Consider the following 12,013-nt stretch of genomic DNA (forward strand, 5'->3'; position numbering starts at 1 on the left):
CATTTGTTTTGTTATCAAGCAAGATTTATGTGTATGTCCATTTTTTTTCAGACTGCATTTTTTTCATATGTTCAAGTATGTTGTTATGAGCATGATGCAATTATGTCTCATTCGTTTTAAACTTCTTAAGGCTGCCTGCCTTCCTGATATATCTGAGCAAATTATTCTGTTTGACAGAGCAGGCAAGGAAGGACAGACTTATTTTCCAATTATAATGTTTGAGTGACCTCAGAAGAGAGTTTTCCCTTTCTTTCTGTCTCAGTTGTTACATAACTGTCTCATAGGCTTACTGTGACATGATGTTTAGTAGTCAGTATCCTTTGCATAATGACCCCTTACAAATCTACAAAGAATAAAGCAATAATTACCTTAATCTTTCTCCATATCTCATAAATCTTCTATTCAAGGTCTTTTAGGTAAGTCAATGGATTCTTTGTAATTGTTACTGCCATTTAGTTTTTTTTACAGTATCTTATCTCAGTCCTTGTGTTTGCAGATAATCAAGTCCTCTCCCATTACTCTTAAACTCTCCAGAGAGATTGCTGGAAGAGCAGTCATGAATGGTGTCCATTCCCCAACAACCCCTCCACTAGCCCTAATCATACTTCACCCCTGCTTGGAGTGCCCTGATCTCACTGGCCTTAGGAACTGGCTTTACTGCTCGCACCCATGCTTAAGGGTAGAATTCAGTCCTAATGTCCTAGGAATATTTATATTTTGACAATTTATAACACTTTCCCAGCCAATCCGTAGATTATCTTACACCAAATGACTAGATCATTAAGAGTCTTCTAGAATGTTTAAATATCATCCTGGTTAGTTATTCCTACTCCAGGTTTGCAGCTATCAGCAAACATATAACATTTAACTTGGAAAATAGTATATTAAATAAAAGTTGACCTCAAAACAAATCCCTGCAATACTCCCCAAGAGATTTTTCTCCATGGTTTTGCATGTTCTGTTTTTGTAATCCTTCATTGTATGTGGATAGGTTTTACTGTTGCCTGATCTACCTTCCTTTGATCACATTAATTACTTAATATTTCTTTACAAAACCATCAACTGTATTATCCTTAGTATTTATTTTACTCTAATCTGATTCTATAATTGTTTTTTTATTTTTGCATTTTTTCATTCTTATATATTCTTGTGGTTTTAGGCCCTTTACTGTGTTCATAGTGTTACCAACTGATCTTTTTTATTTGTAGTGCACAGCATTACGTTCTGTTGTATTTTCTGCTATGTAAAGTATTGAAGAAGTTAAAAGTATATTAAATGTGATCTTGAAATTGTAAATCTTTCACTTTCATTTCAGATTACTGTCAGTTCATATTTTATTTGCATGTATGTGATTAGAATTAGGTGATTAAGAGTAGGATTTATGCCTGTCCAGTTGTATCCATCAGTTTGTGTTAAGTGTATACGTGTATGACTAGGATCTATGTCTGTGTCCATCTTCACTTCAGAATTTAACAGTTTATGTTACCTTTTTATTTATTTGAATTTGTTAACCGAGGTGAAGCACTGGTCCAAAAGAAAAGATTTCAAACATTGCACAGATGTGACCAAAGAACACACAAGAAAATAATCGATAAAATTTCAAGATAAGAATGACCTGTACAATTTTAAAATACTTGTATAGTATAGGAAGCAAGTTTGACAGTGGCTGAAAGACAGAGAGAGAAGTTGCATAAGGAAGGCTGATTTTCATATTTGTGTGAGGATTTAGGCCTGTGTAAATTTTCATTTCAGATCAAATCCATTTATGTTGTATTTTTATGTGTGTGAATAGTATTTAGCTATGTATCTATTTTCCCTTTAGATCACATTAGTCTATGTTCTGTTTGTATGTGTACAAGCAGGCTTTAGGTTTATGTCCATTTTCACTTCAGACCACATTAGTTTGTGTTGCGTTTGTATGTGAGTGAGTGGGATTTAAATCTGTGTGCATAATGTTGTGTTTATATTTCCATAATTCATAGAAATGTTTACCATGAGACCTTTGCTGTTAATGGTATCAGAGAATGTACAGGGTAACAAATTGGCGTAGTTATCATTAAATTAAAATGCTTATAGCAGCAGAGTCACTGCAGAGGTGCTGAGAGATGCAACAGTGCTTTTCAGGAGGCTGAAGCAACACTTTAACACTGTAATAGAGGGGACTTGATTGTGGCATAAGCAGGATATTTGTTAACAGGGATTTCATTCATATAATGCTGGTTAATGTGTAAATTTGGTGTGAGCATCCCCCCTCCACACACACGCACCATGTGATAAGATTCTAAGTTAATAAATTGTTTGATTTTGCTGCTTTCACATTGAAAAATATACATCACTCTGTCCTGGAAACAGTAGTTGTATAACATACCTTGAACTGTTTAAGGCTAACGGTACTGATGGCCAGCACTTGTCAAAACAGCAATTGCAATTAAGGACATACATGGGGGGGGGGGGTGCAAACTGAAGTCTGAAAATCGTAATTTGAAGGGGGCCACTCAGAATTCTGTGGCACTCTGTTATTTTATGTCAAACATCAGTTTATTCTAACTGTTGGACAGTTGAAGTTAGCCCTCCAATGTCTCTCGTTCTCTTTTTATGCTCCACTTGTAGCTTTCAATTGCTTTTCAGCCTTCATGCTAAGATTCCTTAAAATTCTTTTTCACTTTGAATAGTACTACACTGCAAATATTGAATATAATGACTTTTTTGGTCTTTGAATGTAACTACCTTGTTCTGTACAGATTTGTACATTTTCTCTTGTCTACAATATGTTAGGCTGTTTATACTGTCTGCATGGCTCTGCACACATATGTTCAAAAATGGTCGTGTTTTTATGTTGTGCCTATGTTTATTTTCTCATTTTCTACAATGTACACATGGTTGTGCTTTTCTATACTCTCTTTTCTGTAACCTCCTGAGATTACCCTGAAAATGGTCTACGAGAACAATGTTCTACCCTGGTTAACATAGAGAATAAAGTAAAATAAATAATGTATGGACTCGTATAGCCTATCGCTAACCTATTACACCTCCTAAATGTGTGAAAAGTTTAAGTACCTAGTCTCTAATTTATATATCTGCTTTGCACCCACTGCATGAAGTGTCCTATATAAATTTTGCTAGCTGAAAACTCTTATGGAATGTTCTCATGTATATACTCTGTGTTGCTTCTGTAATATCTTTGATTTGAGAATGATTACTTATGCACTGTTTTTTTTCACCAATTGTATAAGCTGCCAATAATATGTAATAAATGCCTTTAATGTTAAGTTGTCAATCTCGCCTTCATTCTTGCTGGATGGGTTCGGAGCCGATCCTCGGCTCTGACTCTGCCAATACTAAAGCTCGAGAGCTAATTCCACCGGCTCGAGGCTCCCCTATATCCCACAATGCTATGCGGTAACTACTCAGATCTCGTTTGCCGCTATAGCTGACAAGGTGCTTTTCTACCGGCTCAGGCAGGTGAGTGAGAGTTTTTACCATAATAGGTATTTCTTAACCCCTTTTTGTTTCATACCATAACCTTTTTAGTTTAATTAATATTTAGATAAATCGATCCCTGTTTTTCGGGTCTATATTCCCTTCCTTTTCTTCCCTTAACTTGTCCTTTAGTGTGACTAAATTAGTTGTTTTTTGTTAAGGGCTTGTATGTGTGTTTGTGGCTTTGTGTTAGCCTTAATATTTTAATAATTTCTTCAGTAGAGGGTGTGTCTGTAGTGTGTTTGTGTTGTTGTCAGGCACTCCTTTCACGATGTCAAAAGACTCTAAGGTCTCAGGCTTCAAGAAGTGTGACTCGTGCTGTCAGAAAATGTCTCTGACAGATGGTCACACTTCTTGTGTGTATTGCCTGGGACCTTTGCACCTGCAGGACTCTTGTGCTGTTTGTCATGGTTTTAGCCCTAGAGTCCTGCAGGAACGCAAGAATAAATTAATCTTGTGGGGCTTATTAAAGCCTGAAGGCCCCCCGACTCAGTCTGTGTCGGGGAAGCCTTCTAAAACTTCCAAACAGTCGGCTCCGGTTTCAGAGTTGACTGCTGGAAAGGTTAAGTCGGCTTCGACATCGGCTCCGGCCAGAGCCGATGTTTCCAAGCCTCATACTGTTACCTCGGCTCCAGCTGGAGCCGAGGCTGATAAAACTCCGTTGGCTCCGATACTCTTATCGGAGCCACAGTCTAGGAAGAGATCCAGATCCCCCTCTATCAGCTCCGTGCATTCGGCGCCAGGATCCCCTCTTCTTTCTGAACGGAGCCATAAAACTCATTCCTCATGGTCTTCCAGGTTATCTGACCACGATTTGCAAAGGGTAGTGAGTAGACTTCACAAGTCCGAGGCACTGGCCCAAATGCTTCATAGCCCGACTCAGCAGTCAGTGGCTATTTCCGTTCCCCAATACCTTCCTCCTCTGACTCCTTTGAGTTTGGAGCCAGGGCTTGTCGGAGCCATGACTGTCGGTGCGTCGGATCCGATACCTTCCCTTTCGGCTCCGTCATCTGCTCCGATCTCCTCCTTGGAGGGATCTCGGCGCCGAGCTTCCCTCGTCGGCTCCGAGGGGGCGAGTGGCATCGGACCCTTGTCTGACCCCGCTCTCCCTCTCGGGGCTTCGGCGCTGGTGAGTTTGGCTCCGACATCGGCTTCGGAGCCGTCCCTGTCGGTGCCGGGGGAGGTCCTTGTCTCTTCGGAGCGGGGGCCTCTGGCCTTGCCTGACAGGGGTGCCTGGGGAGCGTGCTAGAACCAGGTTCTGCCCCACAGTCGGCTCCTTCAGCCCCCCTCCCATCTGCAGTGCCTGTGGTGATTTCTACTCACCCCCTTGTCTTAGACCGCAGAGAGCCAACTCCTCAAGTTTCCCCATTGGGAATTTCCTCCTCTTCCGAGGCCTCTCCTGACCCGGTAGGAGATCCCCCTAGGAAGAGGCAGTGCAAGAGGAAGCACATTGACTCCCCTGAGTCTATCACCTCTGACACTGACTTAGAGGAATCTGAAGGTTCCCCTTGATCCCCCTCTGAGGATGTCTCCTTTGCTGACATCCTTGAGATCCTCAAACAGAGGGGGAACTGGCCAGCCCTTAACCCTTCGGAGGATGAGTCAGTGTATCTTGAGGCGTTTGGCTCTCGCCCTTCTACCTCCTGGGTGTCCCCTCCCTTTGACCCCCTTATGGAAGTGGTGGCAAGGAAGGCTTGGACGGCTCCTGATTCAGTGGAACCCACCCGAGGAGACCATCTAAATTTATTACTGCCCCTAGAGATAAAGATTTTTTATCCAAAGGTGTCCCTGTTGATGCCATGGTGGTGGCTGCGGCCACTAAGAAGAAGTTAGCTGATCCTTCGGTTCCTGTCCATCCTCCTAATAAGGAATCTAGGACCATGGACAGGTACAGCAAGCAGATGTTCTCATCAGCGACCTTTTCAATGCGTTCGCTGAATTACTTATGCCACTTCACTCGTCTCCAGAGAGATTTACTCAAGGATATGGGTGAACTGATAAAGGATCCTACAGCTGAGGGGTTCAAAGACACAATGAACTCCCAGTTGGCAACCCTGAATTCCATCGTTAACTCCTCCATGTGGCTGGTCTCATATGCTGCAGATGGGGCGAGTAGAGCCGCAGGCACATGTTGCCTTACGACGTCACGCCTGGATGCGGCTATGCAACTTTGCGGACCCTTTCAAGGCGTCCTTCACCAATTCTCCCTTTGATGGATCATCCTTGTTTGGTCCACAGGTGAAGGATACATTGACCAGGTGCGAGGTAGAAGGTAAGACTCTCTCTGCCGTAGGAGTCCGTTTTTCTACCCCTTCTAGACCCTATCCCAAAGGTCAGAGGGGAGGAAAGATGTGGTTCCGCAAACAACCCCAGGGAGTCTCATCTGATGCACAAGGTCGATTCCCCTCTAGAGGCAGAGGGGGGAATAATAATAGACGCCGCCCTAGAGGCAGAGGAGGTCCTCAAAACCAGGGTAGCAGAGAAATGTTCTCTGACAAAACCCTTTCAGCATCCCTGAGGGGCTGTCCGGCTGTCCACCTTCGGAGGCAGTCGGGGGAAGGTTACTCCAAATTCTTTTTGGTACCAAAAAAAACAGGGGACTGGAGACCCATACTGGATCTCAACTACTTAAACAAGTATGTCAGGAAAACAAAATTCCGGATGGTCACGCTACAGTCCATTCTACCCTTCTTGGGTCAGGACAATTGGATGTGCTCGATAGATCTTCAGGACGCGTACTACCACATCAAGATGAACAGACACTCCAGGAGATATTTCCGCTTCAGGCTGGGAGCCAGTCACTACAGTTCAGGGCCCTGCCCTTTGGTCTCACTACAGCCCCCCATGTGTTTACCAAATGCATGGCAGTGGTCGCGGCTCACTTGAGACGTCAAGGATTCCAGGTGTTTCCATATTTAGACGACTGGCTCCTTACCGCCACCACCAGATATCAGCTTCTTCTATCCAGGGACTTCACCATCCAATCTTGCCAAGCTCTGGGCATTTCGATAAATTTCGAAAAATCTGCCTTGTCGCCTTGTCAATCTATTACCTTTATAGGCGCCACCTTAGACACACTCAATCTTTCAGCCAGACTCACAGAGCAGAGTGTGTCAGACATGCGAAAGCAAGTTTCCCTTCTCTTACAATGCAACAAAGTCAAAGCCAGACTAGTTCTGAAGGTGTTAGGACTCATGGCAGCAGCTATTTCCCTTCTCCCCTTAGCTCGCTTTCACATGAGGATCCTCCAATGGATGCTGTTTACTCAATGGTCCTTTTAACAGCTCCCGATGTCCCATACCATATTGATAACTCAATCATGCAAGAATCAACTGTCTTGGTGGATCACATCACCTCATCTTCTCCGAGGAAGACCCTTCACTCCCCCCCCCCAGACGCCACGTTGACAACAGACACCTACCTGATCGGGTGGGGGGGCATTATTAGGGCAGGGAAGTCCAAGGCACATGGCAACCTTTCGAGTGCCACTTGCACATAAACGTCTTAGAGATGAGAGCAGTGCTTTTAGCGTTGCAAGCTCTTCACGACTCTCTTCCCACTGGGACTATTGCAATTCAAACAGACAACATGTCCGTAGTGTGGTACATCAACAAACAAGGCGGAACCAGATCATACCCTTTATGTCCAGAGGCACTCAGACTTTGGCAATGGGCGATCTCTTCTCAGTGTTTTCTGATAGCAACGCACATTTCTGGGAAATCCAACGTTATTGCAGACAAATTGAGCAGGGCAATTCTCATGCCCCACGAGTGGTCTCTAAAGAAATCAGTTCTAGAAGAAGTATTCCTAAGATGGGGCCAGCCTTGCTGCGATCTTTTTGCTGCTCCCCAAAACAGCAAGTGTCACGACTTCTTCACTCTCTTCCCGTTACCAGGCCATCCCACCAGAGACGCTCTAGTCCACGATTGGCCCCGGGGACTTCTATATGCCTTTCCCCCCTTCCCACTGATATCTCAACTAATTCAGAAAGCCATCGCCTTGAGAGTGACAATGATCCTCATTGCCCCTTACTGGCCTCGACAAATATGGTTTCCGTTTCTTCATCGTTACCTTTTGGAGCAGCCTTGGCATCTGGACCCAGTACCAGATCTGATAACCCACCAATCGGGTCAGCTGCACCAATCTCTGCCTTCTCTAAACCACACAGCGTGGTTTCTCCGATTCCAACCTTAGCCAGGCTTCCCTCAATATCTCGCTCGGTCCGAGATATCTTGATAGCCTCTCATAAATCTTCTACCCGGAAGATTTATAGTAGCAAATGGAAACGCTTCTCTTTTTGGGCAACATCAAAAAACATAGATCCCTTTACTGCACCTATCCAGTCTATTCTAGACTTTCTAGCAGAACTCTTTCATTTAGGATCATCTGCATCTACCATTAGAGTTCAATTGGCTGCCATATCTGATTTTCATGTTGGCATTTCAGAGTCTAGCATCATGGCTCACAAACTCTGTAAAGCCTTTTTAAGGGGCGTATTTCTTCTCAAACCTCCAATCAAAGATCCCCAGCCTCAATGGGATTTGAACTTGGTTCTGGCATCCTTAATCCTTCCCCCCTTCGAACCAGCGGCTTCATGTTCTCTGAAGTTGCTTTCTTGGAAGACACTTTTTTTGGTAGCTATAACTTCAGTGAGAAGGGTATCTGAACTCCATGCTCTGTGCAGTCGTCCTCCTTACTTAGTGTTTCACAAAGATAGGGTATCCCTCCGTACTAATCCATCCTTTTTGCCTAAAGTTTCCTCTCAAGTAAACCTAAACCAAATTATTGATCTCCCCGTCTTTTTCCCTAACTATTCAAACAGGTTGGAACAAAAGCTACATTTTTTGGATGTTCATCGCCAACTTAGATATTACTTAGATAGGACTAAACAATTCAGGAAATCTAATCAATTGTTTCTGTCATATGCGGAAGGGAAATTGAGCCTTGTTGTTACTAAAGTATCCCTCTCTAGATGGCTCACCTCTACAATTACCTTCATCTATGAGATCAGACATCAAAAACTACCCTCAAGACCTAGAGCTCATTCAACTAGGGCATTAGCTACATCCGTAGCTTTTCAGGATAGGCTGCAAATAGATTCCATTTGTGCAGCAGCCACCTGGGCTTCTCCTCATACATTCATTTCACATTACAAATTGGACATGGTTTCCAGAAGCCGAGCCAATTTTGGTTCCACTGTTCTCAAGAGTCTGTTCCGATAGGCCACCCGGGGTAAGGTGCTAGGGACGCGGTCCCATCCAGCAAGAATGAAGGCGAGATTGACAACTTAACATTAAGAAGTTATGTACCTACCATAACGTTCCATGTTAGTTGTCTTCTTCTCGCCTTCATTCTTGCGTCCCACCCTCCTTCCCCCAAGCCTGGACAGACCGACAGGAATTCAGTTTGTGTTCTTCCTCGGGAAGTCGTCATTCCCACACATTCTTCCACCTCTTTTTCTCCTTTCTGAGGTCTGCGATACCTTTTACGCAGGTTGTTTTGAGGTGGGTTTCCCTACTCCATTCTATGGAGACTAGGGTTGCTTGGTATAGCTATCAAACGAGATCTGAGTAGTTACCGCCTAGCATTGTGGGATATAGGGGAGCCTCGAGCCGGTGGAATTAGCTCTCGAGCTTTAGTATTGGCCGAGTCGGAGCCGAGGATCGGCTCCGAACCCATCCAGCAAGAAAGAAGGCGAGAAGAAGACAACTAACATGGAACGTTATGGTAGGTACATAACTTCTTATTAATGTAAATTCTGTAGCGTATGTGAAGTGTCTTATATGTGGAGCTTTTCTCCCCAGGACTCCACTGAAAAAGGGCATTTCTGTCCTAACTGGCCATCCCGGTAAACAAATATAAATAAATAAATAAAATAAGATAGTGGAAGCCACTCTGAGGATAAAGATAGGGCGAATACAGCAGGATAATTAGTACTGGCAGTTTTGACTAACGACTGAGAGGTCATCTTTTGCTAATAGGGGCATATTGATTCTGTTAATTTCCATTCACTTTAGCAGTAAGACAAGATATCGCCTCACCTCTATCAGTGATACAAGAGAACTGTACGGCCAGCTTCTCAAGGGAATTGATATCACCACAGGGTTTAGCATTTTTTGTGGGAGTTGCTGAAATTGTTTTAACCAGTATGTATCCTGATCTCTTTCTGGAATTAGCATAGTAGATGCACAAGACATGATTTGCTCAGAAGGATCTCTGCCTTGCAGTGTCATGGACCACTGTTAGATCCTGATTTCCAGTCACTGTCTGTGTGGATTCTGCATCTTCTCCCACTGCTCCAGTTTACTCCCAAAGCCCAAAAACATGCAGGTGGCTTGATTTTAGAGATTGAGTTTTTCCGAGACCCTTTACTTTCACAATATCCTTCAGCAAGAGGCTGCCTTGGCAAGAGAATTTCTTAGAATGTTTGTTAATCCTGCATAGTGATGGCTCCCTTGAACGACCTATGTTCATAGGTAGTTACTAGGCATGCTGTCCAGAAACCATTGAGGAGCATAGCCCCATTTCCTAGCTACCCCAAAGCAGTGTCTGGTTAAAAGACTTGCGCAAGGTTGCACAGCAGTTAAACGAAGGCAGAGGGATTCAGACCCTATACCACAAGAAGCAGCTTATTAACAGCTCATAGCCTTAATCCTCTGCACTGCTAGACATGCACCTGCCAGTAAAGGTGATACCAGTACTCACCCTTTAGAGATGTACACCCCAGTTCTCTTCTGTATTAGGAAAGATCTCTTCCCTCAAAACAGAGTTCCATCTCATTCAGGGCAGCCCAGCCCACTATGACCCTCACCATGGACTCGTCAGACTTGGCTTGGGGAGGGTCATGCAGATTCACTGCAAATTCAGGAACCTGGGACCAAACCATAAATTGAAATCATATAAATGTAGAAGAAATGATGGTGGTGGTCCTTGCATTTGCAAGCTTTTGGCCAACAACAGGATCCTCCAAGTCATGCAATATGATACTAAAGTAATATGTGGCATATCTAGAAACAGAGATGGGTTCACTCCTATCTACTGTGCAAACTTGCCTTGCATCCTTATGATATTTCATAGAGGTATGCACATGTTTTATAGCAGCTTACATCCCCTGTCAAGAAAATGTCTTGGCAGACAGACTGAGCAGTTCTGGAATACACCTTCAGGAATGAATGTTGAACAGGAATATCTTTGATCAAGCTCTGGGGTGTGCTGGAAATAGACCTTTTTGTTTCACTTATGAACAGACAACTGAGAAAGTTCTACTGAAGAACAGCAACTGTAGAAGCCTGGAAAACAGGTGCATTATCTCTGGTCTGGACAGGGCATTTATTTTCCCCTTCCCTACTATATCCTTGATCCTCAGAGTGTTGCTCAAAATCAAGGAAGAAGGGTGAAAATGATAATTCTGGCTTACTTTTGGCTAAGACAGTGTTGGTTTCCTCTCCTGCATAGCCTAGCAAACAAAAAATTGAAAGTACTCTTTCAACTTAGTATGTCATAAAATAAATTACCCCTTCTGCACCCCAGTCTGAAAACTGTGACTCTGAGAGTTTGGTTGATTTCACATTAATCCCAGCAAGGCACATGCATTGTGGACCAGGATCCAAGGAAAACAGAAGTGACAATATTCCAGGACTACCTGTCTTGTACTTCACTAAAAGTCCCTGCTTCAACTATCTCAGCCTGTATTCCAGTGGATCTTCTCTTATAGACCAAGCCTACTGTTAAGCAATTCCTAAAAGGGGTTCTTCACCATAAATATTTCTGAGAAGATGAACCTAGCTCCCTTTGAACCAGCTGTATTTGCACCCCTGCAGTTTTTGTCATGGAAGACACCATTCTTGGTAGCTGTTACTTTTCCTAGAAGGGTTTCAGAACTACAAGCACTGATGTGCAGGAACCCTGTTTAATATTCCACAACTACAGATTATTCCTTTTTTTGTACCTGAAGTGGTCACTGAATTATCTCTCAACCAAGCCATCCATCTGCCAGTGTTCTTCTCTAACCCCCAAAACAAAGGAAAAAAAAAAAAACTCTGTTTTTCTGGATTTTTACATAGGACTAAAGAATTCAGAAAGACAGACCAGCTATTTGTTTTCATGGCAGAGGGTCAACAGATAAAGTCTTTTGTTACTCTGTGCATGATAAATCTTGCCATCTACACAGTATTTTCTTGTTTTGGGAATCTTCTCAAGAAATAAGGACTGCAAGGAATGTCGTTATCTACAGAGCCCTAATCAAGGTCTATTGAGAACAGGAGAAAATCGTGTTACTGTCTCTTTTGTTTCCTTTACAATAGGAACTCATGTCAAGGAGTAGACATTGTGGCATATCTGAGCCTGAATCAACTCTAGTTTAATTTATTTTTAAAGGGTAAATAAAGTAGTCCACTTTTCACCCTTTTAGTCCACTATCCAGGCTATAAGGGCAAGGCTAAATGCAGTATGTATTCATGAACAGTTTAGAGTCGTCAGTTTTCCAGTAGACTATAGCACATTGGCACAGTGGTTAGCATTGCTGCCTACAGTG

The 12,013-nt window shown here is 43.2% G+C and overlaps 1 protein-coding gene across 4 annotated transcripts in view; it reads left to right on the plus strand.

Annotated features, from left to right (window-relative positions):
• ATP11C (ATPase phospholipid transporting 11C) overlaps window positions 1-12,013 on the plus strand; it is a 1,720,948-nt gene that overhangs the window by 1,342,715 nt on the left and 366,220 nt on the right. The gene's annotated exons all lie outside the window — the stretch shown is intronic.

The sequence above is a fragment of the Protopterus annectens genome, chromosome 15.part0, assembly GCF_019279795.1.
Source record: "Protopterus annectens isolate FY-2018-M chromosome 15.part0, PAN1.0, whole genome shotgun sequence".
NCBI lineage: Eukaryota > Metazoa > Chordata > Ceratodontiformes > Protopteridae > Protopterus > Protopterus annectens.